The sequence below is a fragment of the Ornithodoros turicata genome, chromosome 10 (genome assembly GCF_037126465.1).
Source record: "Ornithodoros turicata isolate Travis chromosome 10, ASM3712646v1, whole genome shotgun sequence".
NCBI lineage: Eukaryota > Metazoa > Arthropoda > Arachnida > Ixodida > Argasidae > Ornithodoros > Ornithodoros turicata.
Window position 1 is genome coordinate 24,640,707 of NC_088210.1, and position 22,384 is coordinate 24,663,090.

At 44.5% G+C, this 22,384-nt stretch overlaps 1 protein-coding gene across 17 annotated transcripts in view; it reads right to left on the minus strand.

Moving 5' to 3' along the window:
* LOC135371154 (RNA-binding protein Musashi homolog Rbp6-like) overlaps window positions 1–22,384 on the minus strand; it is a 344,111-nt gene that overhangs the window by 286,543 nt on the left and 35,184 nt on the right. The gene's annotated exons all lie outside the window — the stretch shown is intronic.

Sequence of the window (22,384 nt, forward strand, 5' to 3'; positions counted from 1 at the left end):
CCAATATTGGCAATGTCGGCCCGATATTGGACCAATATTGGCAATGTCGGCCCGATATTGGACTAATATTGGCAATGTTGGCCCGATATTAGACCAATATTGGCAATGTCGGCCCGATAGTGGACCAAGACGTTGTGCTGCACGGGATTAAACAAGACGAAAAGCTGGGCGGAATCTCGTTCTGACATCCGCTGTACACACTTGTGTAAGCTAGCTTTTCCAACCTTTCTCTTCCTTCCCCGATTTACCAGATTGTAAATCCTCCCACGCCAGCCGTATGCTCTCTAACACTACCTTCCTTCCTTTCTCATTGATCTCCCTCATAGTACCTCCCCTCCCCCTATTTTCCCACAACACAAAACTACATAACAGCAGCAGCTCGCGCGCAATTACGAACCCGCATTAGCCTCCGCTTTTAAACTAAATTCCCGCGTAATAGTAACTGCGATCGGCGGTCTAGGCGTCAGCAGCTCGGCCAATTGCAAAGTGAAGTTTACAAAGAATTCAAGCTTGTGTCGGGAATCGATTTGGCTCGTAAGTGGCGCGCGACACACACGTCGTTTAAATTGCGCTACTCCCGAAATTCCTTTCGAGCTGGCTGTCGATGCAAGAGTGAGGGACGCACGTGCTTTCTCACCCCCCCCCCCCCCCCCCGCGAAACACGCGCCATTAAACTTTTGCAGTGACTGTTCGTCTCCCTTGATTTTTTTGCGCTCGGCCGCTTTTCCGTCGTGACCGCCAATAGGAGCAGGGATTGCCGCAATTAAATGCCGAGAGAGTCCTTCGTGGTCGAGCCGGGTATAGTGAGTTGCGCACTAATATGCCGTTCGCTGGGCGCAGACTTGTACGTGTCTTGAGTACCGCACTCAAAATACTTTTTTTAATTATTATTATTATTCCGTGTTAGTACCGCGAAGCAACTGTGGCTATAAGCGGCGTACGGACGCGGATAGAAGAAGAGAGCAGCGGGAAGGGGTGGGAGACAGGGGGTTGAGTGTGCCTCCTGGGTTGACTTCGGTGGGAACTATAGGCTGGAAAGTTCGACTGGAAAGTCAGCTGAAAAACCCACACTGTAAAAAAACAGAGCTTCGCCGCATAACACGTTAACATAACACGGGGGGGGGGGGGGCGTACACAATTTTTGTGTCATTATGCAGTTCGTAATTACACGCTCCTAGTCAACCATCATCCCGAATGACAACGTTTGAAGAAAACGGGGGGGGGGGGGGAGGCGCATTTTTGTGTCCAGTATCATATATCTAAACTGACACAAAAAGGCGTACGCCCCTCTCTGAAGTTCTGTTTTAGAGTGTGGTTCGAACTCAAAAGACTGTACTCTAAATGCTTTTGTTAGTAGTATTCCAGTATCTTAATCAGTATTTTTCCAAGTGTATTTGTACTCTATTTAGAATACTCCTTTGTTTGTTTGTGTGTGTTTTCTATCCAACACTCTACTTTTCGTTTGTCTGTTTGTGTTCCTACCATGATCGGATTCATAAAACTGTTCAATTTCTTTTATATATATATATGTATGTGTATCGTATGTAAACGCGTACAATGTATATAAACACGTAGAATGCGTACTCGTAAATACGAATAATCTAAGCATCACTACACGCAAAAACATAAAATACACCCCGTATCACTTACACGTACACTCATACTGTACTTCACGGGCGACTATTCGCTAAGAACGTCGGTGACATTACAGCACTTATACTGGTGCACAGCTTCGCGGCTTCATTTCATTCACAAATGAAGCCTTCCCGGCAAGTTAAACCTTTCGCCTTCCCCGAACGGAATATCACGCCTAACTTATTAAGACGTCTCCAAAAAGAGACGAAAATCTCCCCCCGTTGACACGCTTCCACTCGACGAAACGCGTTTCTTTCACCATTTATACCACACTCGCGTGGGCAGGCCTTCAAACGCGCAGCGGGGCGAGGTCAGTCTCATAGGGGACAAGGTGGTCTTTTCCGGAGGCAATGCTGCCACGGCAGCGCCAGTAATGGAGACCCCGCCACTCACGTAATGTCCCAGCGGTCCTCGCCGTGACGAACGCTCTCCGACATCACGGTTTCGCTTTCTATCCTTTTTTTTTTCTTCTTTTTTTCTGCCCTGCGCCGTCGACCGTTTTTCCTACTCTATACCTGTCCGCTCTGGAACAGACGTGATCGCAGTATCTGTACGTGTTGCATTGTCTCCGCTTACTACTTCCGCGGCCGTGGGCGTGGAGCATTATCATTTTGTCTTTTTTTTTTTTCGTTCGTTGATGGTGTAGTTGGTTTCAATAGTGCGGTGTCGAAAATTGCAATGGAGTAATCGATCGTGCTTCCTTTAAATTAGTAATGTAGGCGTAATGAGAGGAAAGAGATGTTGAGGAAATCGAAACTTTTAACATTGATAGATCGATTCGAAAGATGTGGTTGAATGCACCACCACCCTTCACTCTTATACACTCTAAAAACAGAACTTCACCGCATAGCGCGCTGTGCGCCAACCAGTGCCACGAATGATAGGGTTATTGCTTCTTATTCGAAGGGAGGGGGGCGTACGCCTTTTTGTGGCAATTTGGATATATGATAATTGCCGCCAAAAGGCGTACGCCCTCCTCTCGCTTCGAATCAGAAGCGGTAACCCTACACTCTTAAAAATGAACTTCACCGCATAGCACGCTCTGTGCCAACCATTGCCACGAATGATATCGTTATCTGCCCTGATTTGTTGAAAACGGGAGGCGTACGCCTTTTCTGTGACAATTATGAACAGCATAAGTGTCACAAAAAAGGCGTACGCCTCCTGTTTTCAACAAATCAGGGCAGATAACGATATCATTCGTGGCAATGGTTGGCACAGAGCGTGCTTTACGGTGAAGTTCATTTTTAAGAGTGTATCATCGATAACCACATAGCACGCTCCTAGCCAACCATCATCCCAAGTGACATCGTTCTTTCCCCTGATATGCTAAAAACAGGGGGCGTACGCCATTTTTGCCCCCCCCCCTCTCCGCCCCCGTTTTGATAAATCAAGGGAGAGAACGTTTTCATACGGGATGACGGTTGGCTAGGAGCGTGCTATGCGGTGAAGCTCTGTTTTAAGAGTGCAGTGGCAGTTAGTATTACTGCATAAGTATCAGAAAAGGTTTACGCCTCCAGTTTTCGGCAAATCATGGGAGAGAACGATAGATAAACACAACACTTAAGCGTCATCAACGCCCAAGTAATGACACGAAGGACGGCAGTTAATGGAAAACTTAACGTTCAATGTTTGAAACTTTGGTGTTGTTTCTTCGATTTTTTAAAATGTTTTTTGAAGCCATCCCAGGACTTGATTATTTCTACACACTTCCTCCGAAATGTGAAACGTCAGAGTGAATGTAAGCGTGCGTCAAAGAAAATGTGAGAGAGAATGGGTCAGGAGTAAATGTGTGTCCTTGTCTTCATGAACGAGGCCCAATTGTACGTTGACGAGAGAGCGTCCATCGGGAGAGGACGATGTTTGGCTTGGATCGTGTTATGCGGTGAAGTTTTGTTTTAGGAGTGCATATACACGACATTCTCGGGTAAACATAAACAAGCCCCCGCCACAACTTCCGGTGCCACGAATACTTCCGGTCCTTCCGCTACTAAGGATGCTCGGAACCAGCCACCACGCGCAATTATATCTTTCGCTTTCCTGATTCGTTGAAAACGGGAGGCGCCTGCATCCGATCCCCAACAACACCGAATATCCTCTGGATGTACGAATAATGTCATAACGGATTCGTACGTCCGACGGATGTCCCTCAGATATCCATCGGACGTGCGAATCAGTTAGGACATTATTCGTTGCTGTTGGGGATCCTGCCTATGCGGCATCCGATGAATTAATGCAGCGTGTCCTGAGGAGAGGTGTTTGTTTCCTGGCATCCCAAAAGCGAGCGTTGGATCGACTCTTGGGGATAAACGAAAAACGCGGAACACTTTTTTTTTCTTTCCTTTTTTTTTCAAATAATGCACACGTATCAAGAAAGTGCGTTCGATATCGGATACAGCCACACCTGCAAGCTTCCCCGCTCCTGCTCTAGCCGAGGCGAAGCAACGACGGGCGGTATAGATACGTTTAATATAAGAAACTATATACTTTTACTCTCGGCGCTTTTTGCCCACGCCTCGGCGCTAATGAAGTTGCGCTTTCTGATGGGATAATTAATAAGCCATAACGGCTCCCAAGACGTACGTCAAAGTTACCAAATTTCTCCTCTTGCTTTATCTCTCTCTCTCTCTCTCACTCTCTTTTTTATCTAACAGCAGGTAATGAGCAAAGGGGAGAGGGAGAAGGGGAAAAGTTAAGCCCATCGGGCAGGCTTAGGGTTCGGATCATTTATACGATGCTAGACTCGACTCAACTTCATCAGCGCGGCGATCAATCATCGCCTGACCAACGGACGGTCGGTGCAGAAAAAGAGAGAGAGAGAAAGAGAGATGAGAGAGAGAGAGAAAAAAAAACGAGAAGGCGTCCATGAACAATGCGCCAGCGACGTTCTTAAGACTGCAGTAAAAAAATAAAAGTACCGCCCGTTCAGAATTCGTCTTGGCAGCTTACCCGGGGGACCGTTCATCCAAAATGTGTCGCTCGCTTCCGGTGCCGAAGTTCGTGTTACGTGTGTGACGCGTCATCGTATATAGCCGATGGTCTGCCGTATATGGGCCAGTAAGCATTCGTGGTGGTTTGTTTCTGCGCCCAAGTGGGTAGCTCTTTATTGTGCTTCTTTTGATAAGAAAAGGAGTATCGATAAGGGCGGAATATAACTGTCTTCAGCATTAAAATTTCTTTAGAACGGGGAAAAGCACGAGTGGTGTCAGTCGTGTAGGCAGGTTTCGATCCCTTCTGATGGCAGATAGTAGCACTGAGCAGTAGATTGGGGCAGAAAATTATGTCTTGTGTGTTCAATTAGATTCGTCGCTTAATGCATTGAGTTGAACTGAAAAACATGGAAATGTATACCCTCCATAACACTTGTAGCCGCGTACTGAATACTAATGAAATGTAATATCTAATAATACTAATAAATGAAGTAGTAATATGTATGTGATTCAGAAGGCAAACTGACTGTCGAAAGCTGGCAAGAAGTAACGGAAAACGCAAGAGCCTCGAAACCTGACGAATAAAGATACATTTTCCGCCCTCGATATTTTGAGAGGATATGAAGGCATTCAAAGCATGCTGCATCGCATATTGGATCCGATAAAAGTAGATTGAAAAATATGGAGGTATTACTGCTGACGGGATCGTTCTCCGGCTACTCCAGTACCTGCAGACTGGGAAGGCACACTGACTATAACCGCGGGCAACATTACTTGTTCCCAAGATGCGACCCGCGAAAACGTGGCGAGACTCAGCTTTGCTTCAACAATGTGCTCACCCAGTGCACGTGCAGATGTAATCAAACATCACGCCCTCAGTTATCCGCAGTATATATGTGCGACAGATCCTGTCAACGGAAGAAATGCATCAACTGCAGCCTCTCTATGGCAACGCCGCAAACAAACAGCCCCGAAAAAAAAAAAAAAAAAAAGAACGATACCACGCTTAAGGCGTAATTGGACTTCCGGAAGCGACAAGCCGGAAGCCAACATTTCAGGGGCTGAAGCGAAGATGCGACTCGCGTATATACGATGACGCCGCGGCATCACAACGCAAAACAAACACTCACATCGCGAGCTATACGAGAGAACGCGCGCGCGGCCTCGTAATCACGTTAAGCGAACCCCGAGCGATGAGACGACAGGCGAAGAACGGATTTTGAACGAGCGAAAAAAAGTTCCGATTTTCCGTCATCGCGGAAATGAGCATCCTGTGCGATGACAGCCGATGGGAGGGCGACCGCCTAGTACAGCCGCTCCCTGTCGTTGTGAATCGCGATGGGGCGTGAGGAAATGCATGGAGGTATAACGCTGCCTTCCTCGCGGAACCATAGGCTTTTAGCGTGGTGGCTCGAATGACGTCCCCGATATCAAATCCTGGATGTAAAGGGAAGCTGTCGGACCTTTTTGGAGAGCGGTGTCCCCTATGTTTAAACCTTGTTTCCTATACTTTCATATATCGGTTTCTCATCAGTACTCGTAAAGTACTGATTCATATCTGTGTTGTTGTTTTTTTAGGTGCCGTAAATTTGCGACACAAACCGTTCTACAAACATGGAAGGGGCTCATTATTTCTTTCCCCACATCACCACCAGCAATGGGATATATAGAGTATATCGCCCCTGGCGACGAAACTCCCCATTCACCATCTCAAAATAGAGCTGTTGTTGTTTACAAACTTGGATGTGAAGCTCTGACATCAGACGACATGTCAGACGGCCTACAGCCTGGTTCATTTCTATTGATTCTCGGAATAGTAGAAGTTCTGGAAGTAACAAGCGCTACTTTAATACATTTCTAAATAGCTTGTACATTTCAGATATATATACTTTATACCGTAGTTAAACAACTTTTATCGAGGACAAGTGCTCAAATACGCAACTGGGACTGCTCTCTCTTGGCTTTTTCTTCTGCTTTATTTTATCCCTAGTTTAGGCCTTCTCGAATATTATTCCCAGAGATCAGCACCCAAACACTACACCCTGGACGCATGGATCAGTCAGCATATAACTTGCTTGCGTATATATGCTTGCCCCAGCGCAGCGCAGCTGATTACCTGTGCGTACGTAAATGCAAATTATGACATTTGACTCGCTTCATATTCGCGAGTAGGCAGTTAACTATAACGTGGCTTCATAACTACCATCTGCCGGCAATGTTTGCCAAAATCTTGCTACAACATCAGAGCGTGATTACTTCAGCATATTTTGCAACTATACCAAACGGTGAAGCGTTAAGTTATATAAACAAAATTTTCAATATACTCGATGGGTATTTCAAAGTACTTTGCCTAGTACTTCGTACTTTACATTAAGGTGATCAATAATAATTATTGGCGTTACGTCACGAGACAACTCTGATCACTTCACTTTAAGTACCTACATTTGAAATGTGGTTCTTTGTACTCTATACTTAAAGTACCAATGACGCCAGGTACTCGGTACTTTACTTTAAGTGCCATTATAAGATACTTTGCCCATCACTGTACTCTTAAGAAAGAACTTCACCGCGTAGCACGCTCCTAACCAAACATCATCACGATTGACATCGTTCTGTACCCTAATTTTCCTTTTCTTTCCTCCCCTTTTTTTTTAAGGAATAGCAAGTCGGCCTACGCCGGACTAACCTTTCCTCCCTTTCTTTTTTGTTGAGAAAGAGAAGCGTACGCCTTTTTTGTGACAATCATGCGCTGCATAAGTAGTCATAAAAAGGCGTACGCCTTCCGTTTTGAACAAATCAGGGCAAAGAACGATGTCATTCGGGATGATGGTTTAGGAGCGTGCTACTTTCTTAGAAATTAACTTCACTGCATAGCACGCTCCTAGCCAACCATCACCTCAAATGATACCGTTATCTGCCCTGATTTGTTGAAAACGGGAGGCGTCCGCCTTTTTTGTGACACTTATGCTGTTACAAAAATCCGTACGCCTCCCGGTTTCAACAAATCAGGGCAGATAACGACATCATTCGAGATGATGGTAGGCTAGGAGCGTGCTGTGCGGTGAAGTTCATTTTTAGGAGTGCAAACATTGCCCAGAATGATGCCGTTATCATACGTGATACGTGGAAAGCACGGGGCGTACTCCTTTTCGTGCCAATTATCCTAAGCGTATACGAAGAGGGGAGTCAAGTCCTGTAGATCACATAAACAAAATACAGAAACCGACACTGAAGATTTTTGTTTAAGTTTAATTTGTACAAGCTTTCGCGTGGAGGTCCACGCTTCCTCAGGTACGATAATTATTAACGGTAATTATCCTAACTGAATAAGTGTCACAAAAAGGCGTACGCCTCCCGTTTTCAACAAATCAGGTAAGCGAACGATGCTATTCCAGATCACTGCTGGCTAGGAGCGTGCTATGCGGTGAAGTTCTGTTTTAACAGTGTGGAAACAGGGCGCAAGTTTGCGCCTTGCTACCGCGCGTCCACTAACGAAAGAAATAGCAGGGAAGGGGAGGGGGGGAACTCCGAAGAGAGGGCCGAAAAAAAAAAGGAGGGCCGGGGCTCAAATGCAAAATCAATGCGCGATCGAACAAAGCGCAGTCGTCCGGCATGGGAGTCACGCGTACGCCCATGAACGTCACGCTCTTCTCCTCTCCATTGTAAATACATACACGCAACGGCCGAACTAAAACTGAAACGTCGACGAGAAGCAAAATAAGTGCGCCAGGGAAGCTATTTATGCCGTTCTGTGTAGGTTTTCCAGATACGCGGCCGTTCCGTTACGAACTCGGGCTATTTTGTTTGGAAATGTTCAACGCGGGGAAAGGAAACGCGTGTGTCTGCGATAATATCGTGGATGCGAATTCGCCGCGAGGAGAGGCAGTGGTGATAACTCGTAACAAAGGTAAGATGGAGGACTGTAAGAGTAAAGGGGTATGCGCTAACTTAACAAAGTGTTTGTTTAGCGGATCGTACGCGATCGTTTCGCGTGCGCTTATATAAGAGCGGTGCCGCCAATGCGCATGCGCAGTGGTGGAGCACGCAAAGACGGGTCGCGAGCGTATACGGTATTTTTCGGAAATAGCGCGTGCACGCAGGAAGATTTTGCGGGAGCACCTCGCAGGATTCCGGCTACTTCTTCGACTTCGGTGTTTCACTCGCTGAGATCGAAAAATAGAGTGTCCGGAAAGTGCAAGATAACATCACAAATTACGAAAATGAATTTGTAAATCTCATTTGATAGCGTCTTGTCAGTTGGTATATTTCAGTTGTCTATAAGTTGCAGACGACAGCTTGGTGACTCTTGCGACGGGAGCCCGGTGTAATAAAACGTCTTTCTTTTACTCTGCAGGACGTTCAACGCGCAGCGTCACATGGTAGCGCACGCAAAACGATAGCGTACGATTCACTAAAACTCTCTGATAACAGTGAGTTTTAGTTAGCTATTTCACGTGGTTCGCGTCGTGTATAGTTCGCGTAGTTCGCTTTCGGTTGAACCGTGATATGCGTTTGCATTGCACACCGGGCAGGTGCTAAAGTCCTGAAGGTGGTGGGTTCGAAACATACCACCCGCCGTGCTGCCTGAGAAATTTTCCTGGGATTCCCGGCAGACATTTCGTGCGGACGTCGACACGGTTCCGCGCAAAGCGACATTTTGCTACACCGTGCTCACGCATCGCTAGCCATTAGCTGCTTTGCTCCAGCTATACATTCAAAGCTATAAGTCCAATACCGAAGTTATCGCATTTGCATTGAACACACACGTTGCGGCTACGTATAGGTGTACTGCGGCAAAAACATTAACATCCACTCGGATCTTGGGGCAACACCGGAAGCCCAGCGTTTTGAGCGAACCCCCCCCCCCCCCTGTGTTATATATTGACCCATCCAGAAAGGACCCCCCGCAAAATGTATTCCTTAATGGATCTCCGCGCAATACATTGATCATGCGCTTTGGTACGCCCACCGAAAGGTCGGCATAAAGATCATCCCTGCACAGTATCGACAGTGCGTGCAGGGAATACAGCGACGCATGCCCATGAAGCGGGTGGCCTTTGGGGTACGGCCTGGATGACAATAAGAATGGCATATCTGCACATCAGTACGGCGGCTCGACATGGCTCTCGGCAATGAAGAGCGCGCTTCGATCTGTTGTCGTTGAAACACGATCGTTTCGGGTCTAACCAACGTTATCTCTCGTACCTGAGACAGCTTGATGTCGATGTTGGCGGAAAAAAAAAATAATAGGGAGAGGTTGAATTCGTCACCTGAGACAGGTTGCAAATAGGGAGTGCGAGAGATACAACGTAATGAATGGTCGAGGGTTTGTTCGATGTTGTATAAGGGAAACACGAAGGCACAGGTATTAGACAATGCAATAAAGTAAAATATATACTACACAAATACTACACCGGAGGTTCCCGATCTGAGACTCCTGCTTCGATATGCAATTGATACAGAGACACCGAAGGCCCCCCCTCGCGAAACAATACGAAGGAAAACTTCGAGGGTATTGGGAAAATACCTCTCACGGTACCGTGCTTCTAGCAGTGACAAACACTCAAGAGATAAACGACAATTCGACCAATGCCTGAAAACCGCAGAAGTATTTGAAAGATTACTGCTGACTTCCTTCACGTTGTGGTCGAGGAATGCACCTATGTCCCTATCGATTAAACTACACTTCCCGCGCAAATACCGCGATAAAATACGCAACTTATACGTCACCTCGACGGCAAATCAAAATAAACGAACGAAACGACAGTTTAAAAAAAGAAATGTACTACCCATTTGGCTGAAGAGAACGCCCATATTACTTCCCCTTTCCTCTGCCTCCCGCTATTCATTTAAGGGTGGCGCCTCCTCAGATGTGCATTCTTTTTTCAACATAACACTCATTTTCAGCACTACTAAACAGGTTTCGTCTACACTGCGTGGACAAAAGGAAGTGAGGTAGCGCCACCTGATGTGTGCCAGCAGCCGCAAATCGATAGCCCTGGTGAGGCTCCCTTCCTTAGCGTTTCGTTGTCGATGTCTAGGCCTTGGAGCAAATGTGGTATATGGGCTCTCTTGGCCTTGATATGCACTTTCCTTCACCTCTCTCCCGCTCACTTATTCGACATCAAGAACTCCGTACTCCGTAGGCTAGCTCTCCCGCGTTCCGCCCGATGTCCTTTCATTTATTTATTTCTCCTACTTTTTGTTTCTTTCTATATTATTTCATTCTACGTGCGCCTCACTGCACATGACCTGATGTCCCTTGTACAAAGTATAGAGTTCTCACTTTCAAAATTAGCAACCTACCATATTCCTATCCTATCCTTTCCTATCCTACCCTATCCTAACCTAACCTAACCTAACCTAACCCAACCCAACCCAACCCAACCCAGCCTACCAAAACCTAGTAAATCTACCTGAGTAGACGAGCAAGACGTCTTCATGATCTTTTCTTTTTCTTTCTTTCTTTCTTTTTTTTTTTTTTCAATTTTATCGCTAGCTTTTGTTGGCTCCTCGGCTAACCGCGATGCCGAAAGACTTACAAATACATAAATTAGCCACACCAAAATACTAACAATGATAACATATTCATAAATATTGAGGTGCTTTCGAAAGACGTGTTACGCTCGGATCTACTTACCGACCCATTCTAAATTCTTTTATCATGGGGCAGTAACGGCTATGTAATGTTGTATGGTTTACTGGGGTTTGGTGTTAGAGCACGTAAGCTTCCAATGTAGTTCCTTGCATGCCCATACATCCAGTCATTTTTTACACGTTTCGTGCCTAAGTGTGTTGTCCTATGGCACACAACTTCGTGGTATTACTTTCACGCCATACAGAAGGGTGTTTTGTAAAGCACCCTCCTATGTCGAGTAGTCTACAAAAAAGCACCCCTTCAAAGAGCATATTTTAGAGAAAAACCATTTCAGGGGTGCGTATTCCGTTTAAAGCACACATTCTTAATACAGAGCTTCACGACGTACATCGGCTAAGCTAGAGTGCGCGTGTTGGCTAAGGGTGTTCTATCCGGTGAAGTTGTTTTTTTAAAAGTGCAGTTTCAGATGGGTGTTTTGCAAACAAACTTTTCAATAATGTTATTACACTTATCAGTCGCGCCTGCTGAATAAAAAGAAAAGTTTTCAAAATTTACTGCGTACATACCTGCTATGATTTAAGGAATGATTTAATGATTTAAATAATCTTATTATTTATTTATTATTACGACTTACTTACATACCTTTATGATACCTAATATGATGAGCGCTTTGAATATCTGAAAAGCCTCACAGCTGAAAAGACATCACCTGGCACTTTCATAGTTATACGTATACATTTATACATACTTTCTTTTTTTCTTTTCTTTTTTTAGACTTTATCGCGGAAAACCCCAATCGCAACATTGCTGCACACCTGCCTTATTACTAAAACCACATTTCACTGCCCGCGGCCTCACAACGAAATGGCAACATCATTATATCTTCCGATCTAAATGCCAACTGAGGGAGGCGCCACAGCGGCAGAAATCCCATAGGGAGCGCAGCACGTCACACACGGCTTCGCAAAAATGGCCGGACGAGATGGCAAAAATTAGAAGCAGGCTTCGAATGCGCGCGGCCACCGCCGCCGCAATTTGGTTTAGTGCCCGGGCTTCCAACCGCCTATCAGCGGCAGAAGGGACCGAAGAGCAAACAAGAGAGACGCGCAATAGTGTTAATTAACCCGGATCATTAAATCTGGACTCGCGTGAACTCATAAAGCGTCAAACGCACTGACAGCGCTTCTCCTGATGAATAAACCCCTATGTCGCGAGGAAAGATGTTTAAATATTTGCGATGAAAAAAAGAAAGAAAACCTGCATCATTCATTACATACATGGAAGGTTCATTGATTACGGTTTCCACAATACACAGGCTGTTTCCAGGCTGTACACAGGCTGTTTCCAGGAACACAGAAAAAGTGAAATAAATATGCTATTCAGGAACATTGATTTTCGCGAGGCCTTGTTTTGAGATCGCGAAGTCCGTACACTCTTAAAAATGAACTTCACCGCATAGCATGCTCATAGCCGACCATAATCTCGAATGATATCGTTATTGTTGGAAACGTGAGGCGTACGCCTTTTTTGTGACACTTATGCTGTTCATAACTGTCCACAAAAAAGGCGTACACCTCCCGTTTTCGACACATCAGGAAAGATAACGACATCATTCGAGATTATGGTTGGCTAGGAGCGTGCTGTGCGGTGAAGTTCATTTTTAAGAGTGTACTTCGTGGATGGTCTTCATTTTCGCATGACTTATCTATCGATAATATTAGATACTTGCAGAAGTGCTATAGGCTGCTTGCGAGCTGGTACATCGCAAAACGAGGAAACTTGAGACAGGGGGCACAAAACAACCTCATTCATCACCATTAGTTTATCTGTTGTTGTTGTAACACAGCACGTTCTCCAAACCGTGTTGTGCTGTGTTCCTTTTCGCTCCCTGTCTCAGGTTTCCTCGTTTTATTAGCGATTTGATTCACCGATTGATTGCTAGACAATTTTTACAAGCACTGCAGTTAGTAAATGTGCCGCATTATTACATTTATTTGTACCCGTTAGCGTGCGAGACTGTACTGCGACTTTTATGCATTGTGCATTTGCATTATCTGACGTTGGCAACCATATGCATCCCTTGGAGAAAAGATAAATGGACAGAACACAGAACGAACAGAATAAGACAAGGCCTTGTCTTGTGCTGTTCGTTCTAGCTCTGTTCTGTTCATTTATCCTTTCCCGAGCTCAGGGATATGGTTACCAACGTCAGTCATGGTCGCTTACATATTAGTTTTATGTCGGACATTATGTGGTCATGAAGGGTTCCCGTAGCCACTGGTGGGTTCGTGCTATATGGACGCTAACCGGCGTATACGCAACTTTGGGAGTGCAGTGCATGAGCATGTGATTATGTCATACGAAGGACACGGTAAATCTGGTTACAGTGCACACTGGTCAGCATGTGATACGTAATACAGTGGACCCTCGTTATTATGACCATGGTCGTTCTCGAAAATTTGGGTCATAATGCGGAATTGTCATATTAACGGGGGGATTTGCAGAGGTTTCACTGCATTGTTCCCCAAGAGTATGGTCGTAAAGCGCGTATGTCAGATTATCGAGGGCCATATTAAGGCTCCAAAAACAGAGGTGATGCTTCTGACAGAACTCGCCGTTGTCGGCCTCACGGAGGTGGGCAACGTCACGACTAACGCTCTGGCTGTATGTGCGTCCTGGGACGACTTCTAAGGGAACTGACCTTCAAACAGAACTTCACCGCATAGCATGCTTCTGGCCAATTATCAGCAGTGAGCGATAAATGAAGTGGAAAATTTCCTCATGAAGCGTCGTTGCTCTATAGTCCAGCGCTATCACTCTTAAAAATAAGACTTCACCACATAGCACGCTCAAGGCCAACCCCTGCACAGAATGAAACTATTATCATTACTAATTCGTTGAAAACGGAACGGAATGCGTACGCCTTTTTGTGACAATTCGTTGCATTGTACACTCGACACAAGAAGGCGTACTCCTCCCGTTTTCGACGAAACAGGGAGGAGAACGATGTCATTTGGGACGATGACTGACTAGGGCAGTGTAATGCGGTGTAAGGCTTGCAAGCCATGCAGAGGCTGCACGATGTTCCACTGTATCGGTGCAACTCGCTTATTTGAGTAATTTTGCAGCAGCCTCCACTTGTTTTGGTTACACCGCGTGGTATTCGGATAAAACGCTGAATCCTCTCCATTCAATAAGCGCGCCACACAAACGGGGAAGGGGGGGGGGGGGCGAGAGTGGGCTTTGTCTAGCGGAAGTCTTTTATATGCAAACGAGGGTAACGGGCTATGTTGGGAAATTTTATGTCGCCCCACAGAAGGTCGCAGATGAACGAGACCAAAAACGCTGTTATAGTGACACACAGCGGATCATAGAGCATGTAGCGAGAGGATGAGAAGCGAAAACACTCGAAACAGGCACAAGAGTGAAAGGGTCCGTGGAACAGAAAAAAGAACAAAACGAGATAAACATAAGACACGCGTACAAAGTGTCGGAATATTTTACACTTTACGCTACGGTGTCTGCCGTAAACTTTTGTAGTAAATGCAACAACAACAACAACAAATATATGACGACGACGCCATTGATGTGTGTCACCGCTTAAGGGGCGGCACTCCAGTAACTGCAGCTGTACGCAGGACGTTTCACCTAATGCATCACAAAATACTATGTATTACCAAATATCTGCTTTTTTGCAACTCGTGAGGTTAACGATATTTCTCTCCGGTGAATCTTCGCCAAGGCTTCAGAACACTTTGATCAATTTTCAGTCGCGATAAATTGAATTAGCTGAATTGAACTCCGAAATTTACCAAGTCAAGGTAAGCTTCTTGTTCCGTTCTTTTACAGAAAGCGCATGCCGGCTTTACCCCGTTCTATTCCAGAATACATTTCCTAGTACAACGGTAGCAAATGGAATATATATATATATATATATATATTGTAAATATTATAAATAATATGATATATTATATCATATATCATGTGAAATAATATATTATATTAATATAAATATATATAAAAAATAATAATAATAATAATATGAAATTGTGAAGGAAAGAAATATTCTAAAACCGTCCCCCATCTCGAGAAGCGCAAATTCAATTGTTGGCCGCCCCAATCCTGCACATGCAACCTCCACATTTCTAGTCATATACCGAGCAGTAACGATACTGTTCCATCTGGAATGAACCTGTACATTTCGTTTGGTGAAAAGGAGGCAAAAAATTGAGGTGATCTTGGCACATGCGCTTAAAGACAACTGTAAGCTCCATATATCAGGTAATACACTGCCTTTCCAGCATACGACATGCACGTGCACTCAGAATACAGGAAAAACAGTTGCGAACAATGTCCTTCGAGAAACTATTAGACGAGGGACACCGTTTACCTGACGGCTCAACCAATGACTTCATATTATTTTCCTGCATCCAACAACATGCGTGACAGTCATCCTTGTTTACCGTCCTTTTTTTTTCTTCTTTCCTTCCCCCCATTTCGTGTAGAAATGACACGCCGACATTTATTTGCGTCGACAAGAAAATTGCGCCTGTATGATATTCCGTCTTTCGGCGACATCGTCTTACATTTTTACGAGTGTACAAATATAGTAAAACATTATTCTGGCACGTCTCGGATCTCTCTAAATGTGCCTCCTTTCGAGGCATGGAAAACTGACCTGGCATAAGGTGTCGTACTAGAAGGGCTTTTCAGAAAAGCCCTCTAGAGATTAGCCCTCTCGCCACATCGGTGATGTAGGTGCTCGTGAACCTACTTTCAAGAGGGTTTATCATTTATCACATTTACATCTCCTGATTCTTGTTAACTTAAGAGATGGCACACACTTCGCATGAGATACGCGGGTAGAGTGCTACGGCTCAACCTCACTTCCGAATGCTCCCGATACCACGTTACAATGTTGCTTCTCATTCATTGGATCGTCTCAAGATAAGTGAGACTGATCCTCCACTTCAGGTAGCACACTCTAAGAAAAAAGGGTGTGAAAAGGTGGTATACCACCTATAGGTCAACATAGCGTCTGATAAAGGGTGTAAAAGGGTGGTAAAAGCAATTATCATATATCCAAATTGCTACGAAAAGGCGTACGCCCCCCTCACTCACCGAATCAGAAGCGGTAACCCTATATGATTCGTAGGTGGCATGTAGAACTTTGCAACCTGTTAGGCACAACATATGCGAGAACTATTACCTCTTAAAAGGTGTAACTGCTCCACTCTTTTTTTCTAAGAGTGTAGAAGGCAGAATTATCGCTGCTGTTCGTCGCTATGTTTGCACTTTACCTGTATATTGTCGTGTACGCGCTGTTGCCACTTAGGAATGTATTATTTATTTATTTATAAATGTTAAAACTGTAAAAAAAAAAAACTCTAAATGTACTCAATACAAAGGAATAGCAGATTGCCTGTTTCTACAAAAATATGCCTACATATACATCCGCTTGTTACATTAGAACCGAATAAATTTTCTCAGAACAGCCGCCAGGAGAATCAATGGGAAGCTCCGTTGCGGTTTACAGTCTCTCTCTCTCCCTTATAATTTACCAGTTCTTTTAAATAGATTTATTAACAATGACACTGAAATTGGTCATATTCATACTAATGGGTTGCAAACAGCTCTTCCGTCTTAAAGCATCTCAATTTTCATAGTATACGGACTGTGTACCGTCATCTTGTGCTCGTCAAATGTTAAAGGAGTCTCGGTGCTCTACAATTTGCTCACAGATTTTTGTGCCAGCTCCCCTTAAAAATACTTCGATGAACTAAATAATTTCATTGATTGATTGAATGCTAGTATAGTGCATTTCCTTAAATTTTCAGGAAGGCGAAGTCGTCAAAGAGGGAGCATTTCACGGTTGAGCTCGAAGACCAATGAGAAGAGTTAATGCCATCACCACCAAAGTTGTACTTTCTTATTTGTTTGAACTCACGTACGGCTCTTCACAGCTCCTACGCTGTGAGAAAAAGAAAAAGAAAGGAGTGCACTGGGGAGATATTGCAGCTACTATAGTCCCACAGATTGCAATTACTCCCCATTTTAGTTCCATCACCGTGAAATTCACAACCCCAACACTGCAAACTCCGGGACAATCCGAAACTATTATAATCGCTGTGTAAATAAGTTCGATACATTCTTCAGAAATAATAAATAAAGTTGGCTTGGCAGTCGAGGACTCCTTAGTTGCAGAAAGAGCTGGAAAGCTCAAAACGAAACCGAAACTCCTGAAGGTTCCCTACCCTACCTCCTGTACCGTGCGTGACGTACCGGTAGTCTCGTGCGGGCCACGGCTGTTTTCCGGGCACGCGCTTTGTAACTTCTTTGTGTCACATGGATGACCAGTCACCTGCTTCAATCAATTTCGTTCCGAAATATTCGCCAGCGGTAAGAGCAACGCTATACAGAGAGCCGTACACGAGGAATACCGGTGGGGTGAAGCCCAGTGTTGCTGGACTGCTTTTCCGTGGAGGAGCGCATAATCACTCGAAGGAAAATATTCGTTTCCTAATTATCTGTGCCACTTGGGGATGAGAAATTGCATTCAGTGAAATATCATACGATACGGAATAATGCCGCACTGCCTCAACACGTTTTTGGTGCGCGGGGTCTCCCTTTAAACAAGGGACTAATGATTGTAACAACGCGTCTAGACTCAAAAGACTAAAATTACTCATTTTTTTCTCCATTTTCTTCTTTTTAGGGTGTAGTTCTAATTGCGACATTAGCAACCTGCATTTACCCGTTCTTCTTCTTGAAGGCGCGTGGCGTATACATTTCCAACTCCCTATATACGCTTTACATTTTCGACGCAGTTTTCGAGAGAGAGAGAGAGAGAGAAAAAACAAAAAAAAACAAACAAAAATAAAATAGACGAGGCCAGAATGTCATTTCAAGGCGCTCCGGGTAAAGCTCCTGCTGGATCCTCTGGGAGCCTAAAAACATTTTATGCCGCCTAAATTCGCTGATCGTATAGCTGCGCTCGTAAATGGATGTAGCAGCGTACTAAGTGGATAAATAATGCTCCCAGGCTGTTGAATAAGAATTGCGTCCAGCGGAGAATTGCCTTTTAGAGTGGCAAGAGGGGGGCACGGCCACAAATCCTCTTCTGCTTATGTTCAATTCTTCTCTCTCCACGCGCATAAGGTTTTCAGTATGCGCGTATACGTATCTCATCTGACAACTGGGACTGTAGGGATATTTTATGGGAAATCCCGTAGCGTTCAGACAACGCAGCCTAACCTATACGACACGGAATCGCTTAGCGCGCAATAGTTGTTCTAGTATTGAATGGCAGCTACGCATTTACTGGCTGCTGTTTAGTCGCTGCTGTCCTGCGACCAGTCTAACACTATGCACTCCCCGACCGAAATCACGCGCCCTCTACGCATCTCATCCTCCATCCGTCTTTCTTTATTTGTTTTTTGCTATAGTCGTGACGACGCCCACTTCGGTGTGGCCAACAACGGCGAGCCGATTACCCCCCCCCCCCCCCCCCCCGGCCTTTGTGAGAACTTGCGCTGCTGTCCGGGCTAAGTGCTTATTCGACATGCAAGGGGTATGCCAGCCTTCGGGGCAACCTTCCTCCGAAAAACGAAACGAGTACAAGGAAAGATACCCTTCATGAACTTGAGTAATGTTGGCGTTGCAGTTCCACAGAGTGAAAATATAATGAAGACGGAGGAGGTTGTAAAAAAATCCCTCGTTACCGAATAATGTTGTATTTTAGGTGAACTATACCGGCTCATATGTGTCTGGCTCTGCCACGTTTTTCTTTCTTTCTTTCTTTTTTTTTAAGTTTAGATTTATCTGTCAGCATTCGTATTATTTCACATGAGGCGATTAAGATATACGGTACGATACGGATCATATGAATATGACAGGATAATAAGATGTGTGCTAATTAGTATCTGAGATTTGATCTAATCACAAATAACTCTCTCCCACTCTTTTTCTTTCTTTACTAGCAACTTATAGGCAATGGATTCATCTGCGTTCAAGATCATAAATATCGAGATGTACCTATCGCAGGACAACGTGTCGGAAATCTCAACTAATAAAAATATCAGGCCCGCACATGCTTCAATACGTTTTGTAGAGTTGTAGAGATATATCATAGCAGATCCGTTTTACAATTCAAGTTAACTACACCTGAACTAAAGGAATCCAAGTCCTCCCGTGTTTCTCCATTTTGCGTCGTGAACATACCAACCAGCTACTTCGCTTTTCTAATCCTCTGAGAATTTTGTTTGTTGTTGTTGTTGTTGCCATGAACGGGATACCCAGCAAAACCTACCAACGAAGTGGAAAACTAATAGATGAAGAACCGATAGGATTTGTTACTGAAATTCTAAACGCCAACACATCTCCATCACGGCAATTACAGAGTTAAGCGTACATTTATGCGTGGTTCCCACTCGAAAATACCAAGAGAAGTACAAGGTCGCTGGTAGAAATACGCCCGGTATTTGGAGTGGGGGATAATTTGGACATGACACCTTGTCGTCACGCTCTAAGAAACAAAACGAGCACGTTCAGAATACGGCGCCCTGCGTGTTCAACAGCTTAATAAGAGCAGGCCTATAAAAGGGTCGTCGGGGCAGTATCATTTGCGGGGCTGTCCCCGGGAATATTTTTCCCTAAAACTAAGTGCAGGACTGTGCACAACCGATACCAAGCTGTAGGCGATATCATAATGAGATCTAGATAACGCCGAGAAACGATACGAGCTCTTCGCTGAGGACGTCTGCCTCTGCATGTAGTACTTCCTCGCTACGAACAATACGTCGTCCCCCGCTGCAAAATAAACAACGCAGTTGTAGACAGTGACGGTTACGCTTGTTACACATGATTGATGGCTCGGAACAGGGGGAGGACAGAAATGTATTCTATAAACTACGAAACACAGTCAGAAAAAGGGGGTGGGAGGAAAACGACGTCAACTGTCGGAAATTATATTGTGACGCATATTTTATACACTTTATTTTTTACATCTTTCTGTCTTTTTGTTGTTGTTGTTGTTGTTGTTTTTTTTTCTAGCCATATACACGTGATAAAGTCTAAAGTCGGCTTTTGCTTTGCAGCTTAGTTATTGTAATCAAACGGAATTCTCTCTCAGATATATAAACTTCAAAGCCAATGGGGTAGACTATCGCCCCTGGCGGTGAAACTGCCTAATCATAATCACAAAATAAAGTTGTTGTTGCTGTTCAAAGGCACGTTCATTCCGCGGTCCCGTAGAAACCAACTGTGGTATGTTGTAAAGGTGCAATATCTCAGTGTGATCGAGTGTAGAAACCAACTGTGATATGTTGTAAAGGTGCAATATCTCAGTGTGATCGAGTGTGACAGAGGAACAACAACAACAACGACTACATGAATGATTATGGGGTGAGGTGATTCACCGCAACAATTGCGGTACCATATCTCAGTGCCTGTGGGTTAGTACATGAGTGGGATGAGGATGAAAAAGGTGAGACATACACACCTCGGAGGAAAACCTCGAACGTTTACAAGCTATTATGCCTGATATGGTGTACATTTACGAATGGCATATATAGATTGTACATATTTTTAGCAGTTTGACGTACTCGTAACGATAGTTTGCGCGTAGAATATTTACGTTGTTATAGTGTTAGTGAAAAGCAAAGTGCAATCTGGGCAGTTACTTGTGCAATTATATATAATTATGTTAATAAAATATTCTGAACAGCTATTAGGAGGAGATACCACTGTATATCCACGTGCAATTTTTGAAGTGTATACGGTAATCTGTCTTCTGTGTACTTCGTGGCATTGCCGTTCCTTATGGATACGTATGCAGTGATGAAAGTTTGTCCCTAGACTAGAAGCAGCAATTTTAGCCGATTTGAGAAGTGGATGCAATGCCAACCGTTATCCCTCGCAGGACTAAATTCGTGGTACTAAAGCACTGTCACACAGTGGGGATTGCATTTCGCTATTTGTCCTTACAGTCCATGCAATGTACATAATCTGTGTGCATCCCTGAAATGCTTCGGTTTTGAATTAAACTAATATAACGATTTATACAATCTTGTGACATGCATATAGGATACAATTAATCGAGCAAGAACCACTAACTATTTCGAACGCTGCAGGCAGAAAACCTGCGTAATTATATTGCGTTGTTCAACCAAATTCGCACGCGGGGCACATGTCTACCTGGACTCTCGCAATCACTTATTTGCGTACCTTAGAGACTAATTTGCAGATCTGCTGAGTAAAGTTCATGGCGAAGGAACTAACATGGAGATTAATTAATTAATTGCAATCTAGGGGACTATAGCAGCTGCTAATTCACCCCCCAATTTACTGTTTTTCGTTTTCGCTGAGTATATACAACGTGCAACTGCGAAGCCTGCAACTCTGGTTGGAGTGGAACGAGCTCAAGTAACGCTACTCCCAACCCAGAAGGAGCCGATGCCTGTTTACGTCCTTTATCGATCACTTCTTGGCTCGGCCACCAAAATGCACTGAAAGACGTCGGGCCACTCCGGCTCTCTTTCATTCTGTTCCACCCTATAATATCTGTACGGGTGTCGAACATGGCGAATCGAAAATATTATCCCCGCTGGGGACTTATGCGCGACGCCGCTTCCTGAGCATATTCTCCGGGCGCATTTTGTCCGTCCGTTTCATCCGTCCCGGGGTTATCGAGACCCCCTGTAACAAACGCGTCTGTAAAAGCGATAGCGGACATCAAGGAACGAATGGCCAGCGTCGCGGGAGTCTTACGCTTATCTATACTACGCTTACCGTGTACTTTGCAACCCAGATATTTCTTGCGTGTGCGTGAGTTACACGTATAGCGCAACTCTATTGCGAAGAGCACGGTATAACTCAAATGCGCAATAAGTTACTTTAAAACTCGGGTGCTCGCCGAATATATTGAGTAATAGAGGTAGCGATGGTAATGATCAACGACATTGAGTCTCTTTAAATGCGTTCGTCAGCTCGCAAAGCCATATTACACGCTTTAACTTATGCAATTTTCTGTTTCAATCCGAGGAATTAGTCGTCACTGTCATGAGTTCGGAAAATGCAGATAAGTTCGAGTTTGAAAAATGCAGCTTTTGTGTAGATTGCTCTAAAGCGTAAAAGGAACTCCGTTTAAGCTTCGTCGACAAATTGTCGTGCCATTTTGCTAGAACATGAAATTCATTCCTATCAAAATGCCTCGGTCCGTTCG